Source organism: Falco punctatus, assembly GCF_963210335.1.
Source record: "Falco punctatus genome assembly, chromosome: 11".
In the NCBI taxonomy this organism is placed as follows: domain Eukaryota; kingdom Metazoa; phylum Chordata; class Aves; order Falconiformes; family Falconidae; genus Falco; species Falco punctatus.
The window spans coordinates 35,007,913-35,025,648 of NC_137591.1; the positions used below are offsets into that span (position 1 = coordinate 35,007,913).

General features: G+C 37.3%; 1 long non-coding RNA gene across 1 annotated transcript in view; it reads right to left on the minus strand.

Annotated features, from left to right (window-relative positions):
* Positions 1-17,736, minus strand: part of LOC308071418 — a 54,269-nt gene continuing 36,533 nt past the window's right edge. The window contains exon 2 of the long non-coding RNA XR_013931191.1: positions 1-17,736. This exon is cut by the window's right edge and continues 36,394 nt beyond it. This is a non-coding gene — a long non-coding RNA (uncharacterized lncRNA).

Below are 17,736 nucleotides of genomic sequence, written 5' to 3' on the forward strand. Positions count from 1 at the left end.
GGCACAGGAAATTGCTGATTCCAGGATGTGTAGTCCCACACTAAAAGGTGAAACTGGTTGTAGATCCATTGTTGGAACTCGCATTGGATAGCAAGGAGGAAGGTCTAATTTCTTCTATGAAGATATTAGTAACCAGCTTGACCCACTCCAGTCTGAGAGGGGACACTATCCGCTGTTGAAGTAGTTGGTGAAGGAAATGCTTGAATCAGAATTCTTATTAGTGAATCTGGTCACGTTTCTGCCCTGTTTCTAACATTCGTTTAATAAATATTTTTAAAAATAATCATGCAAGACACTCACTATTGCGTGCTCCAGTAGATAAGGTCAAACATATCACATGATAATGGGACCACTGATGTAAAGCAGTAATTTTTCTTAGAATATTTGTAAAGACCCTTTACTCTGTAAATAAGTTTGGTTGTTTTGTGTTTGATTTATGGCAATCTCTAGGAACCATAAGATTAAGAGGTTAAAAATTAGGTTCTACACTCTTTAGTATGGCTTTTGGCTGTGTAACATTCATAAAGAGAAATTATCGAGATTCATATTGACTTTCTAGGAGGCTTTTCAGATGTGAACAGAAATGTGAATTTAATTTTGAGATTGTCCCAACATCTAAGATTAAACATACAAGAACTCAGTTATGGAGTTCGTTCTGGACCTGAATTCTAGCAAAAAACTTTTAAAGTTTCCCTGAAATAATTGAAACAGGACCTATTAGTAACCAGATGTAACTTAAGCAAAATACTTTCAGTTTTAACAGATAGGCCTTTCAAAACCAAGTATATGAAACTAGTATATTTTGAGTGTTTTGTTCCTGGAAGGGACAGCATTTTATTTACTCATCATAGTTCTTACTTGCATATTGTGTTTCTTTTGTTTCATGACCACATTAATTAGAAGAAAAGACTATCTTGCTGTACATGACATTTCAGTTCCTGAATGAACAAGGACATGAGCTTCAGGCAAATTGCATTAATTTTGTCTGTATAGAAATTAATAACAAGTGTACTTCAAACTTTCCCCTCAAAAATGATAATTTGAATATTTATGCATTAGAAAAGGCCATTCCTGACCCATGGCCAGGAGATTATTTTGTTGGTTTATCCACAGGAAAATATTTTATGTTTACAATCCATTGCATGAGTGATTTTTGAAACACAGAGCACACTGTTCTTGGAAAGGCTTGATAACAAATCTGTTTCCGAGATGCTTGATTATGACCTGAAAGGCTACGCTTGATCTGGGAAAGAAAATGTCATGTGTTCATTTCTCTAGAAGTTCTAGATATAAAAATATGTGCTTCCTAATGAAAATCCCAGATGTTGGGCTGGGATCATGCAATGACCAAAAGAGAAGAAGTTACGGAGTAATTGTTGATGTAATTAATGGATTTTGTGGTCAGAAGAGACTATACAAAATTTAATTCATTATATTGCCACTGAAAATGCTTCCAAAGCAGTCTTTTGGAAAGATATCCAATCCTGAAGTGAGTATTTCATGAAGAATTGACTCCTACAGTTAGTACAATAGAAAAGTACAACATTAGAGGGAGATGTGCTAATACTTGAACACTACTCTTGAAGAGGATGTTCAGATGGGTAGTGGAAAAGTTGAAAAAAAATCTGCTTGGAACAAGAAGAGAAATTTCATCACATATATCTGATTTTTGGGAGAGGTGAACTTTTAAATCTTAGAAGTTTTATTAGATATTTTGATAAGCAAAGCATGCTCAGAGAGCATAGCTTCAACAAGAAGTATCAAGTAGTCCATAAAGCCATGTTGACACAAACATTTTTCACTGAAGGTATTGCAGTCTCGTGCTTTCCATTGGAGAAGAAATTAATTTTCCACTCTGCCATTCCTGGAGTGCTTTATATTTGCAGACTGCATACCTTTTAAGATCAAGGAGAACTATGATGTTCCTTTTACCTGTGGCTTTCAGATTGTTTGTCTGGAACTAGGACTAACTATCCTGCCTTAAATTTCACGAGGTTGTTCGCTCTTAAGGAACTTTATGTTTAAAAAACCCCTCATCTTTAAAGTCATTGTGATTAGTGCATTAAAATAAATAGTGTTTAGAACCTATTTTTCATCGGAGTTCTGATTTTGGCATGGGGAAATTCTGTAGCCATCTGTCTTGCTATGTTTTTATTTTATTTATGATATCTTCTTTCTGTCATTCCACTTTACAGGTTTTTAAGAAGTTAAACTATATTCCTACAGTGACAGTGTCATTCTCCAAATCACCTCAGCAAACAATGATTTCATTTTGACTTCGACTTTTCATTTGCTTTTCCTTCTTTCCTTGTATTTTGCTTCAACATTATTTTCCTACCAGTTCGGTAATTCTAGTCTTATTTCCAGCTGAACTTGAATGTTTGCACTTTCAGATGGATGGCAAGGGGCCTCCTAGACTCTTGAGGAGAGAATGAACTGAGGTTCAGAGAGAAGGATAACTTTTTACACTCCTCTGAGTACATTCTTCCTGTCCTAATCTGAAGACAAAATATCCAAAAACTGATTATGATAATAATTTTTAAAAATTATCCCCTTTCATGTTCATTACAACAATAATTTCTCAAAATGAACAAGACACCTGATCATCCAAAATAGTAGAGATTAGGTTTATTTGGCAATAATGGTCCATTTTATGCACTTGATTTTACCTATACAATCAGAAAGAAGGGCATCAGGTTATGGCAGCTCAAATTGAGGACCAAGTGTGATCTGTGGCTTTAAATATTTCCTGGCAGCCCACAAAGAAGCCTCAGATGTTTGACGCCCTGGGCTTCAGTACTGAAGTCAATGATGCTGTATCTGCTTCTGCAACAGTTGTATTAATTCCATTCATTTAACCTGTATGCATTTAAATCCTTTCTTAAAATTATTCTAAGTTTCCCAGTACGTGCAGATAATTAAACAGCTTACTAATCCAGTCTAATAAAACAATTGTATCAGTTTTGCACCTACTCTGTCTAGGTCCCTATTTAATCTTAGAAAATGGAATATATTGCATTGGCCATTGTGTTGTTAATGAAGGCAAATGGTGTTTAAAGGAGCTAAGGTACCCCAGCAAATCTCCTTTCATTCTGCAGCTCTTCCCTTGCTTGCGTTTTGTTAATTTTTGAGTGTTGCTCATGAAGCCAGGAAAGCAGTAAAGTCTTTGAAAAGCATGAAATAAATTCCGTTTAGTGAGTGGGTAATTGTTCAAGGTCATCTGTTCGTTGTCTTTGTCTTGATCGTTTGAATTAGTAGCTAATAATGGGGCTGAACCGTGAATGAATTATTATCCATAGGGCATATTTTGGGGAGTGTCAGGAAATATTACAGGGTAATTAAGGTTATCCAATAGCAAGGCTGTGTTACCAGCAGATGTCTAGTAATTACTATGTTTAAAAAGTGTGGGGATTAAACTAAGATTATAGCTTTTATATTGTCTGCCTTTACAAGTCATATTTGGAATTTATTCAGTTTATTCTGCTGCCCTTTTCCTTTTGTTCTGATTCTGTCACTTAAATTCCAACTTAAACACAGGCCTTTCCTGGTGAATTAAAATAAACATCAGCAGATGGTATGCAGTGCATGTGTATACAAAATAGCTGTGTGGTTATTGAGGACTACAAAGATAGCTGCATTGATAAATACTTGCTGCTACTATTTATTTGTTAACAAGTTCTGATTCCATTCTAGGGCTTGAACATTAGGCCATCTAGATTCTAAAATAGGGCAAAGGTGAATTTTTAGAAATATTTTTCAATAATGTAACAGTATTTAATATGACAGGAGAGCTCATTTGTTCATTTAATTTTGTTGAGTTGGTCATCTTCAGGTAAAGCCAAAAGTCCTGAGTTCAAAGTTCTGCTGTTATTGCTGACCCTAAGCTGGCTTAGTGCTACCAGAGGCCAGAGAAGGGGAAGCAGTTTTTTAGTCCCCGATCCAGCAAATTTCATTTTAGCAGATGGGCTGAAGGCAGATAATGTAATGGACAAGTATCTGTGGCATCTGGAATGTCTGGATTTAGCACAGTTGACTGGCACTGGGGGCGGGGGGGAGGGAGGCAGGGGGGTGCTGCGCAGAAGCTCTCTGTGCAGACAGTGCACCTTAGAGGTAACGAGAAACCTCCCAGCAGAAAAGGGTGATAACTAGGAAGAAAATGTCAGGACATTGAGAGTTTACAGCCATAAAAGAGTAAAAGTGGGAGGCCTGAAAAATGGAGGAGAGGCCCAAAATGAACATGACAGGAAAGAGAAATTGGGACAACAGCGAGTGAAGGCTTTTGAGCAAGTGCTCATGTGCTTTCTGGGACCTCTTTGAAGACGGGCACATTGGTGGCTTTTTTTTTTTTTTTTTTTAATAACAATAATTTTAAAACACAATTGAAATAAAAAGTTCACTTTGTAACTTGTAGGTAACTTCCTGAAGTATAAAGCTTTTTAATTTTGTCTTACTCCTTTGCATCCTTTTTCATCTGGCTAGCATTAAGCATGGTAAGCTTTTTATTTATTTATTTTTCATGCTGCTGGTGTTGCAAGAGGGGATTATGCAGAAGCCCTGTACAACTGAAAGTCTAGCTACTGTGTTGGTGATTTTTTTATTGGTATGTGGCTAACAGCAGCTGAATTAGTCTATGGCAAAGGCTGCTAGTTGTTGTAATCCAAGCCTCTACTCACTCTGGCTGGTTTCTGTAGCCCTCTTAGGCCAATCACAGTGATACCCATTAATGCACGTTCCATAATAACAAAAAAATATTTTAACCATACATTGTATTGACAAGTTCTTTGGCTTTAAAATAAGTGTGGTAAATGTTCTGTGTTTATGACTAAAGATTGGGCTAATTTTAAGATACTAATTATTTACCTGCGTGCATGAGCAAAGAGAAATAATCAACAGTAACCTGACATGCCAGCATGGGTAAGTGGCTTACTGTGGACATGCAGTACTAGGGTGAAACTTTGTGATGAACAATCTAGGATGTGGAATGCACAGTAATTGTCTTAAATGCATGTGGGATTTTATTAAAGTCAAAGGCTTTTTTTCGTCATTTAAAATTAAGGACCACCTCAACTTTTTTAGTTGACTGAAACATTCTTACAAAATTCTCACTTGAAGAAATAAAAAACTAAAGGTGAAATATGCTTATACTCAAAGCTATATCTTTTAATGTTTAAAAACTGACTGTAATCCAAATGATTTTGTTTGGCATTCCTTTTTTTAAAAAAAGAAAGTTATGACTTTTCACCTATTAACCCCTATTGGAATTAACACTTGACTTCTGATGCATAAGAAAAGCTGAGAACATGGAAGAGGAGGGACAGGAAAGGGCAGAAACAACCAGCAGAACATTTGGGTTTCATGCAGTTAAAGATAAAGGTGAAATACAAGGTGTCTATGAATGCCTCTGTTTGCAATTATTCTGAGATTAAGTCCATATTCATCTATATATATTTCAATACTATTTTCATCTGTTTAGGTTCCCTGAGTTTAAAAAAGACAGGCCTCTCATCAAATCAATTAAGAACTTCAATAGCTATTAGTCTCTTCAGCGAAATACTGTAATGCCTCTTGTTTGTATTCCAAGTCATTGATATCCATATGTTAACATGATAAATGGCAAAAGCTGATGTAAAGTGCTCCTAGCTGTATAATAGACATCCATCTTTCTTGGTTGTCCAGTTATTACCATACAAATGCCTAAGCCAGAGCCTGTTTAAACTTAATGAGAGTGTTTTTACTGACCTCATTGTACTTTGGATCCAGATAGAAAACTGCTCAACTTTTCTTTTAGCAAGTTACGAGTTTTGTTTAAAGAAAGGAAGGCTGACATTTTGTTTGATGGAATTAGTTAAAATACAGCAGTGGGGAAAGAGAAAGTTCAAACACCTAATCTTACCTTTTGATCTGATTGTAAATTAACAGCCCCTGAATTAGTAAAAGCCACTGTAGTTTTTATAGCATCATTTTTGTATAGTTGGAAAAGGAGCTTAATGGAAAACCTATATTTTACCCTAAAGCTTTTCTTTCACTTTGTAATGAAAAGAAACTCCAATGATCACATTTTCCAATGCTAACTAAGTTTACTGTTGCAGTAATAATGCTTTTACTTAGATCTCAACACTACCAAACATAAGCGAAGGCAATAAGTACACAGGACACTGCATCACTCCCTCGAGTGTGCGAATAATGACCTTGGTTACCGCAGGGAAGAAAAGCGGTCTCTGCAAGTTCATGAGCCTCTCTTTATCCAGGAAAGTGGATGAAACCAGAGCATTCATTAACAACAGAGGAACAGCAAATGTAACGAAGGTCTGTCATGTGTGAGACCTAGACAGATCCAGTAAAGGTAGAAAACACGTCCGTGGTCATGGTCTGATTTTTAAGATATTCATGGACTTCCTTAACCTTAACATGTGGCAAAGCCATGTTTTTGCTTACTTTTCAAAAAATTGTCTGTGTGCTTCTGTAAAACAGGGTATCTCCCACACGTAATGTTCAATAACCTTCAACAAATTTAGGAAAAAAAAATCTGCTCTTGTGATGGGGGACCTTGTTAGAGACCTCAGAAACTGACCAAAACACTAAAGCAGGCTTGACAGTACAAGTTAGATGAATTAAAGAGGTACATTAGGGACTATGCAGAACATCCCTGTTTTAAATGTAGGTATATATTTGTATTGCCATGAGTCATTTATTTTCCATGTTGATGCTGTTTGCTGAAGTAGATTATAGAGGGGTTTTGAACTTTCATTGTCCTTTTTTTCCCGTGAAAAAAGGAAATAAAGAGTACTGAAAAAGATATGCAGAGTCCATACTTTGCCTTATGACTTAGAGAAAGAATGACCATTTGTATAGTCCCACAATGACATTTGAGTCTCAAGTGTAGTGAAAGATTGATATAAAACAGATGTAAAAAAAATAAAAGTTCAGAAATAAGCGATGCTAGTAGACAGAAAAAAAAGAGTTGACTTACTACTTTGCAGCATTGGTTAGAGTTAAGAAATAGGAGAACTTTGAACTCTGTGTTTTCATTTTAATCCTCAGAACATAAATATTTTAAAGCTCTGATTTTGGGTGGATGATTACTAATGACTTTCTCTGATTTAAACCTTGGATATTTCTAAAATTATCTTGACAGACATAAAATTAATTGTGTGAAATTGGTGAAACAGAATCTACATGTGCTTAACTTTGGAAATAAATGTTTGCTCACGTAAAAGAGGTTAAGCATATTTGCATGACCAGAGTTGCAGAGATAGGGCAGTTGCACTGAAGTCCTCAATTGCCATGCCAAGGTTTTTAGGATTGTATAAATTGTCTTTTCTGGGTGAGCATGTATCCTAAATGAGGGATCGCACACGGACACATGTGGTGTGGGCCAGCCCATGTTCTGGCAAGTTCAGCCTGCTCCCCTGCAGCTGATTTTGCCCAGCCAGGTAGCACAGTACCCATCTGTCTTCCAGCAAGCTGGCATTGTTGTCAAGCTGTGAATTGGTAACAAGATGGATCAAGAGATGTCCTGACTTCAGTGCTGAGAAAAATGTGAAAGAATGTCTGTTCCACTGTAAGCAAACAATAACTTTTTTTGAAAAGTAAGTATTTTTAGACTTTTGGCTTAAAAAAGACATCAATACTTTGTCCATAATCAAAATGAAGTTTTAATAAAGGTTAGTTAATGTGAAAATCAAATACAATATTTTATTACCGTTTGGCCTAAATCTATTATTAATTAAAAGGTTTTGGTTTGGCCACTCAACTGAGACTCATTTTTCACAGAGTTCTATTCTCAACTTCATTGCATGGAACCTGAAGCTGTAACTCTGAGATGAGAATTATGAAAACTGTACAGCATATGTGGCAATTCCTCATCTGAATCTAAAACCTTGTGAACTCCAAGACAAAACATCTTGGTGTGAAAGCCTATAACTTTAACTGCTTTTACTTTCAACACCTTTCAGATGACTAACGCTTAAATGCGAGGTACATTAGGCATTCTTGTGGACATTTGTTTTTTATCAATCAAGAATGCATGCTCCCACAAAAATTCTTAAAAGCAGGGGAAACGGTTTGCTGCAATTTCTTCAAATCCCTTTCCTACTTCTCTATATATCTTTACAAATATCCAGTCTAAAGATTGCTTTCTTTTGTAACTTCAAAAGTAAGTTGTTATAGCTCAGAGAATAAATAATGTTTATTTTTGACCTACAATACCCTCATCTGGCTCTGGATTTAACAAGGACGGCTGGTGTTTATTTTTAACATGTTAAATCAAAAAGGAAATACAGATCGTCATTTCTTGAAACATGATTTGCTGAACTCTTAAAAAGAAAAGGGTAATTGAGAAGAGTATCCTGTGACAGGAAATGACAAGCCACCTTCACCAGGGTCTGGGCCGGGCTGCGGGGCTTGGATCAGTAGAGAGCTGTTGACTTAGGAGTGAGACGCTTGTGCAGGAAAAGCAACACTTTGTTCAAGTCACCGGACAGCCTGAGGATTTGGGGAGGAGGCAGGGAGGGACTGAGGGTTTACGCTAAAAAGGCCAGAATCATCAGACTTTAAAATAGCGTGTGTGGCCTTGTTCGTTGAAAATAAAGAGTAATGTGGCTATAAAAAGCAAAGTAAACTACTAGTTGACTGCCTCTTTTATGCCATACACATCTTTGAAGGTTAAATTTGTTATTTCAGAAAAACATATGGTAGGTTGGAAAAGAAAACCAGGTTGTTTGGCTTCAGTTTTTTATTATGTGAATGAAAAAGTCATCTTGCAAGTAAGAAGCAAAAATCCTCATCTTTAATGTAGTTATATTAATGAACATAAGTCTTCTACCTTTTAAAATTCCATTAATAACATTATTCAGTACTTAATTTTTAAGTGCAGTTTGTAAACATAAAAGTGACTGTCATACTAACTTGTAACTGTAAAAAGGAACGTCACTGGTTCACAAAATTGCAGAGTTATATGTCCATACTGCAAATCTTTCTGGTAGTTAAAATTTTCTCTTATACATCCAGTTTTCAAATAAATACCATATATTTTTTATGTATTAACGTCTGTCAGATATAAGCAATGTGCAAAGTCACAAGTGACCCTTTGGTTTTATAGGATTATTGAAAGAAAATGAAATAAATAAAAAAATGTATAAAGACTTAATAGGAAGATGAAAAAAAGCATCTTATCCTCAACATATAGTACCTGTAATGAAAGTCAAGTCTCATATAAACTAGAGACACCTTAAATTCCTGGAACAGTAATGTTTAAAATGTGGTTATCTAATTTTACTAACTATGTTGGAATTTTCTGCTCCTAACCCTTTACCCAAATCCTAACTGACACAAGTGAGATGCTTTTGTTTTCATTCTGTCTTAGCAGCAGTAGTGCTCGGATGTGTAAAGCCGTAACTACTAAAATATTAGCTCAGTATATACTAGAAACCAAATTTAGAAATAGGCAAAATGTAGGAAACTTTTAAAGTGTTTTCAAAAGAGCTAATTGTATTTATTCAATGTTCAAAGCCCACTGGTTGCACTATTTTGGCTCAACTCAAATCTATTAAGTTATTTATAAGTATCAGGACTTCAACTCTTTCAAACCCTCTTCTCACACTGACTTACCTGGAAACTGGCTGTATGTGCAAATACCTGTCTTTGGGTTCTTGAGGCATTTCAGCTGTTCTTTTGGATCTCTTATGAGCTTTTATAATCAGGAGTAGTAATCAATGTTGTTTAAGCTCTGCAATTTATTTACTTTTGAATTCCTTTAGAAAGGGGACCAACTATTAGCAAAATAATCATTTTGTACATGTGAATTTTTTAATAGTTAAAATCATCAATGATTATTGCAGGTCCTGGCCATTTGATATTGTTGTGGGTTTTCCCCCTTTTTACACTTGTGTACCCTTTCTTAAACGTAGTGAAAATGACAGTTCCAGGGGTTGGTGTTCTAGATCTTCTTTTTTCCCATTACAGCTCAGCTACAACCCTCTCTCTTCTAAAGGTTATCCTCCCTGCTGAAAATGTTTTCTAATGCTCATAAAATTGTTTACTAAAATATATTGATTATTTGGGGAGCATTGGGGTTGTTTAAGAACGATAACTTGTCTGTCTGAATTAACCATCAGGTGTTGTGTGCAAGCAATTGCTGTGTGTTGTTGGATTTAGGGTGGTCAGCTAATCTATGTGATGATGCTTCTGTTCAAGTGCATAAGTACTTGAGTATCTTTGCCTGAACCTGAATACTTTCCTTGAGTGCTTACACGTGTGCCTTTGAACTTGCCTTCTGTAACCATTTGTGCTTATAAAGCTTCTAGACTCTTTCATGGAGCTGATTGCCAAGGGGATATGGATGCAGTCTGGGAAGATTAATTTTTTAAAAAACAGCACCCAAGTGCTGAGGTATTGAGAACATTCAGCTGAATTCATTCCTCTCCAGTAGTCACATCTAAAATGAATATTTGGAAAGGGTGGTAAAAATTATTTTTCAGAGTTGAGATAACACTGCCAGGTGTACTATTTGTTTTTCTTTTCACCTGTACAGTTTGCTGGCTACTCTTGACGTCTCTTTTCCTCCTCTTCTAAAGAAACTTTCTTTTATATCTCAGGCAGTTTCTAATTTATTTTTCTTTTTTCTTTTTTTTTATAAAGAAGAAAAAGATACAAATGAATTTTAATAAGAACTGACAGCTTTTAATGATTTAATGAATGCACACTGTTAAAAAGGCAACTGAGTCATAGTCATGATCTAAAACATTTGGGTGATCTTACACTGAACTTCTCTGTGGAGCTGAGTAGCTAATCAGTTCTTTCACAAATCAGAAATCATACTTGTTTATGGGATTTTTTTCTGCTAAAAATATCCTTAATCATAGTGTGGTCGTAGTTTATTCTGATTACGTTATTCTGCAGTTTTTTATTTCAAAGAAAACATGACATTTTAAGAAAATCTGATTGAAGTGAATGTAAAATAACTTGCAAAAACTTTTTCACCTGAAGAACGTACCTGGAAAAGGAAAATAAATATGAAAAAATGCAGGAACAAAAATTATTGCTTCTTTTGGAGACTGTGGCACTGGGGAATTCCTCACTCCTAAGATTATTTCCTGAGACCGTGTTTGGATGTTAGTTCAATGCTATGTGTTAACCTGAGCAGTTGTATTGGGTCCGGCTGAGCCCCCCAGCAGCCCCCACAGTGCTGTGCTGGTATCAGTAGCTAGAAAGGTGCTGATAACACCCCCGTGCTGGGCTGCTGCTGAGCGGGGCTCACAGCACCAGGGCTGCCGCTCCAGCATCCCCCCTCCCCTCACCAGCAGCTGGGGGTGGGCAAGGTCTTGGGAGGGGGCACAGCCAGGGCAGCTGACCCAAAGTGGCCAAAGGGATATTCCATACCGTACAACTTCTGCCCAGATATAAAAGCTAAGCAAAAGGGGTGGCATTTGGTTTTGTGTTTTGGTTTTTTTTGTGATGTTTGTCTTCTGCAGCAACCACTAAGCACACTGAAGCCCAGCTTCCTGGGAAGTGGCCAAACATCGCCTGCTGGTGGGAAGTACAGAAAAACATCTTTTTCTTTCCTTCGCTTCTGCACACATGACACTTGCTATTGCTTCATTTAACTACCCTTATCTTGACCCACAAGGGTTTTTTCATCTTATTTTCTCCCCCTGCCTGTGCCATTCTGCTGAGGAGGGAAGTGATAGAGCAGCTTGGTGGGCAGCCAAGTTCAACCCACCACAACAGTTCATGTCTGAAGGAACTGTATACATCTGTTATTTAGTTTACAGTATCTGCCTTACAGCATCAAATCGGTTAGGCTAAACTTCTCATCTAGGTAAATAAACGTGCAGATGTTCCAGTGTGCAGATTTATAAGGAAACACTTTTATTATTAAAAATCCATTTCTAGTGTTTATGACTGTGACATAGAGTGAGCCGTATTTCAGAGCTTCCAGGTCTCAAGAGTTTTTCTCACTGGTGTTCAGAAATGGAGAGCTTTGTGCTATTGGTGTTCCCAGAACGGGAATTGTGGCAAACCTGTGTGTGCATGAGGAAAATATCACTGAGCATGGATGGGTGGTGGGAGTGAAGACACAGCAGTCCTTGATCTGGGGAGACTGAGGAGGAAGAAGAGGGAGGAGCTGGCCCAAGGAACGAAATAATGTCAAGTGTTTCATGTGGGGTTAGGTACAATGACATAGAATGACTGCCTTGCTGAACAGGACAGCATAATCCAGCATTTAATAGATGATGATCTCTCTCTGTGTGGTTTCACAAAAATTAAACAGAATATCTTATTTTCTCACATAAATGATCTGTGATAGCTTTTCTCTGCCTTTTCCCTCTTTTATTAAAAAAGGAAGGAAGAAAAGTTTTTAGAGATCTGTGAGCTACTAAGCCTCTGGTTATTGTAAGCTAGAAGAGTATAATAGAAATACTGTCCTTATGTGACTGCCTGCTAGTTACACACTTCACTAACAGCTGTTGATAGCCAGTGCTGGAGGCGGGCCTCATGCCACACACTGGCTTCCTCCAGCAGGGTCATCCTACCTGCTTGTAAACGGGCCTGGCCCAGTCTAAAATGAGATGGCTAGTATGCTGGGAAAGTTGTTTTCTCCAGCTTAGCACTGTAAGAGATCTTCCAGGTCGTAACATTTAGCTAGATGCCGTTCCGGTGATAGAGGGCTAGTAAAGGTAAAATTTTGCAACAGCTGAAAAAAGGACAAGCAGCCTGTGCCCTCGGGGGATTTCCCACAGCAGAATGGAAAGCTGAAGGTGAGAGGAAAGATGATATCTTCACCAAGTTTTCAGTGGAGATGATTTCTACTGCAGAGCTGGGCACACAAGCTAATGAAGCAAGAGGGAAAGAAAGCCAGAACCACCAGCACCAAAGCCCAGCATACCTTCCCTGTTCCACTAAAGGATGTGGGCAGATTTCTGCCCTTTCAGAGAGCATTGGCCAGCACTGAGGCTGCTGAAACAAGGCACTGCGTATTACACCTTTTTATTTTCCTGGGCCAGTGTCCTTTTTGTTTCAGAACCCTTCGGGAGGCCTGTCAGTCCCTCTGATTTTATAATTTCATGTACTTAAAGTGTCACAAAACCAGACGTCCCACAGTGCTAGAGCACTAGAAATTTTGCTTTGTGCCTGCCAAGTGTTGAAGACCAACACCGTGGGCAGTGGCAGGCACTGCTCTGAGAGCATGCCAGAAAGGGGGAGAAAGAGGCAGCTGCTGGGCGATAGCAAAGGAAGATCAGCAGGGTATGGAGCGGCAGAAAGGCACCCGAGCATGGCTGGTTGTTTAGTGTCCTATGGGGACTTCTCTGTTAAGGCTGGATAACAAGAGAAAGCCACTTGGTATTTGTTAGACAAGATGGGACCTGTGATTCACCAAATACTATGCAAAAAATGGTGAATCATAGGTGACACGTGTATTTTGACATTCTCGTCTATAAATAATATACTTACCCCACAAGAGACAAACTTGGTTTTATTCTAACACTAGAGGGTCCTTTCTGACTTTATGATCTGTCTTACAGATTTGATAAGCTCTCCCTCAAGACCCTGTAAGATGATATTAGCCAACAGTACTGACATCAAAGGTGCTTTATTGAATGCGATCAAGGAACCTCCAATGTCAATACAAGGGGCGCTTGTTTTGCAGCTGGTTGGCAGCCAGCCAGTTGCAATGCGGTCATGGAGCTCATTAATGCTGAAGTGGCTTTGAAAGTGGGGTGAAAAAGACTGACGGAAGGCCTACAGCTCTAGACTGCAGGGAAGGGATTGCTTGTGTAATACAAAGGTCATATTTTTTGGTTTATGTTTAAAAGAGGGGGAAAGGAAAAAAAAAAGGGGGGCGGGGGGGGCAGGAAATGCAACTGTATTTTGTCAGCTGTATGTCCCAAACTGGTGACCAGTGAGAATTAGTGAAATGTTACTGGTGACCTCTTGTCTCACCAAAGATGAATAAATTAAGTGAGGCAGAAAATTTAACGCAGAATATACAGTAGAATAGCAGAAACTCTTGTGACTCTCCTTATTAGGAATTTCATACCTCTGGATTCGAGTCCTTCTGGTGGTGGCAGGAGGTAACATGAGACATTTCAGTCCTGACTTGATTCATACAGTGAGGGCGGAAAGTAGCAGCTGCCAGTGTGAATGACCAAAGGTTGAATTCTTCAACTGTAAATTATGCATTCAAAGGAAGCTTAATGGCAATTTATTTTGTGATTTGTCATGTTTATATCCTAGTGGAGACTAGGCTTATGAGATGTATGAGCACCTGTACCTTGGGCAGCTGCATACCTTGTTTATGGATGTTCCTTCTGGTACTGTTTGGATAAATCACCTTAAAACTCCAGCGGTATAGTCAGGCATCTTTAGCGGTGTCGAAGGTACAGAGCTGTCTGCAGGCTGTTTTGGTGAAACAGCTGAAAGACAAGCAGTAATGTTCTGTCTGCCATGAGATTATGGAAGCATGCAACAGGAGTTGGTGTATCAGGTGCCATCTACAGAAAAAACAGGTACAGATGGAGGCACTGAATGTCTACAGTATAGACAGATTTTTTTTTATTATTCAGTTTTTTGTGTGAATCATTGCTATTCAAGTTATTGTGTTGTTTCCTTGGATTACGTATGTTAATTTTTTTACTTTCCAAAACTGTGTGCATCTCAGTCTCTGCTAATGCTCCATCATCTGTACAAAAGAAAGCATGTGAACAGTAAAATCCAGCCTTCCCTCAACCCCACTTTCCCAGTCCAAAGCCAAAACCCCACCAGTTAAGACTTCAAGCTACCCCTAAGTGAATGAAATAAGACTCCATTGCTCTGGCGTATTATCAGCTGATGCGCTATTGTTACCCGTGAAAGCGGCGCTAAATTGTGAATAACACAGTGCATGGGAGCAGTGAATGAGGCCTGAAAGGAGTGTCCCTGAGAGCTCCTCATCTCATTGCAGCTGCTGGCACAGAACTGAGAAAAGGTTGATTTATATTCTTATAATCTTAACATTTTTTGTATTAATGTTGTTTACAAAATCTAAACAATCTTAATATTGCAAAGTGAGTTTAGGTGAGGCCTGAAAGTGCAGAATGAGGGCTCAGTCCCTGCTCTGCCAAAGGACGTTGTGGCAGCCTGTTGGTGAGCTGCAGAGGAGGGGGTACGGTTGTTTCTGTGCACATTTCCTCGTGGAGGGAAAGTGTGATAGCTAACAAGCTGGTGTTTAGTGTTTTCACTGACAAATATATGCATATCTGCGTATGAGAAATTTCCAGACAACGTTTTAGTGATGTATAAAAATAAACAATCAAATACTTATGGTCTGATAAGGGCTTATATTCATTTATGATGCTGAATGTGTGTGTTGAAGCCTGATTCTCATTTTGTTACAGCCGTATGGTTTCTACGATGAAATGACAAGGTATTTCTAATTTTAGTGGTTTAAAGGTTCATTTTCTAAACGATCTGAAATGTACAAAATGTTTGTTTCTTTATGATTGTTTCTTTACAAGTCTAGTAGCATCCCCAGTTTAACTAAAATGTGGTAATTTTAAGATTTTTGCAAGAAAAATAGCCTTTACGCTCTTTACAGTCTTAAAACTGACAAAGTTCTTGCTAAATGAAGATTATAAAATAAAATTTCTAATTATAACAAAATATTAAAGTAAGTTTTTAGTGTCTAAATTAAAACCTTGAATTGAATTTAGGTTATATCCATTGCTTTAGTTAATGTAAAAGTATAAACCTGGCAAATATTAAATAAGTAGCTGCTTTTTTGACAGTAGTAAATGCAGACAATCAGACAGATTTTTGCAACAGAAAACTTCTATATCAGTTCTACTAAACATCTCCTTTGAATTTCTTGCATGAAAACAATAAATCAGATGTTTTATGAATTAGAAAAGTGAAAAACATAAACCATAGGAAGAACCTGTCTGATGTTTTAGCACAAATATTGCACTAGTTGAACAATCTTGACATCTGACTAAAAAGTTATAATTAATGCGTTGGAAGTAGAAGTAAAGCTATTCTCACTAAATGCTGTAAATATATAGCTGGTAATCATCTTCAGATTTTTGCATGATAAAGTTTTAGTGAAAAATGCAAACATCAGATTTCAGAATTTTTCTTTGAGATACACTCTTAAATAAGTAGAGGAAATAAAAATAGTCACCTACCTAGGTGTTTGTTCCATCTTTTTTGTGACAGATTCTGGGTACTGTTCATTTTTCCTCCTACAGTTTTTGAGTCCTTTCTCTCTTACTAACTCTACAATCAGTATCCAACACACCTTTCTGTCTGAGCTGCTATAGCAGCCAAGCAAGCCCAAACAGTTCTCATTCTTAGCCCATAAAAAGCCTTCTAAGAATTAAATTAATTGTGGATTTCCACTTGGATTTGAACTGTTCAGTTCAAATCAAAAGGTCTTGTTCTCTTTCTTTACAAATTCCATTCTTTATTTTTCCTGTATTCCTGTAATATGGAACGTGTTACAAAAATTGAATTAATACATTTGAATCCATGTTCTAGCCAGACAAACGGAATTTGCAGTATCTCAATCTAATGTTTAGATACATTGCTTTAAAAGTTTTGCTGCATTTTACATTAACCTCCACTCTGCAAACTAACATATTTAGTATTAGTAATACAACAACAGTGTTATCAATCTTATTAATTAATTTACGATGTTTTTTTTTGTTGGAGGGAGAGGAGATGCTGACTCTTGTGTTTAAGCAGTGGCACAAACATTCTGTAGTCAACTGCTTAGAGTGCCCTTTTTTCTCCTTTGACCAACTTAGTGCTCCCAGCTGCTACAGAAACTTTAGGTGAGGTTCTGGGCTGAGCGTGTTTTTTGGTGCCAGAGCGCTGGGCTGTTTGGATGTGGATTCATGCCTCAGATGATTCTCTATAAACCCTTATCATTCCTTTTGCTGTCTTGCTCATGAATGCTTCAGAACTGACCTTTTTTCTGGATAATAAGAATTTCTTTTTAATCTAAATTTAATCCATTCCTCTGTATGATTAATTTGAGTGAAATCCTCCGGTTCTGAACAGCCTTCTATTTTCAACTGGGAAAAAAGTTTTATACTAAGTATTTTGATGTTTCTTTTCCCTTTGATTGCAGACAGTATCCTTACAACTCAGTAAATACTGCTTTACACTTTTCAGATTTAGCCTTTACAGACTCTCTAGGTAACATTTTCTTGGTGATGTCAACAGTCTGTGTTTTATGGACTCGGAGGATATCAGCAGTGACTTTGTATTATATTCTTTTTTTGGAATTAGCTGTTGAATGACAGATTTTATAAAGGCATTTTTGCAACATTTTGTCATCACTCTCAGGCTGTACGTTTTGATTTAAATAAAAACACTTTTTTTTTTTTTTTTTGCGGGGGGGTGGGGTGGGGAAGGGGGAACAATCCTTAGCATTCTGTATGGAATCTGGTTCGCATTTTTGTTAGAGGTAGGTCTAAAAACACTTGACAGTTTAGAATTTTCAATTTCTACCCTAAATGAAGTTTGGGCAGGGTCCACAAAATAGTGGTTTATATGAACAGTTACCAGACTGTGTCATGTACAGGCTTTTCTGCTGCAGCTGTCCTTGTTCTTTTCTTTATATCAAATAAGTAAACTAAATGTGTGAAAGAAAGTGTACAATATCTATAATAATTTAGAGTGTATGTCAGTACTAAAACACTGATTTGCTGGTCTGTTATGATATTCTCAATTACTATCTAAAGGAACACAAGTTAC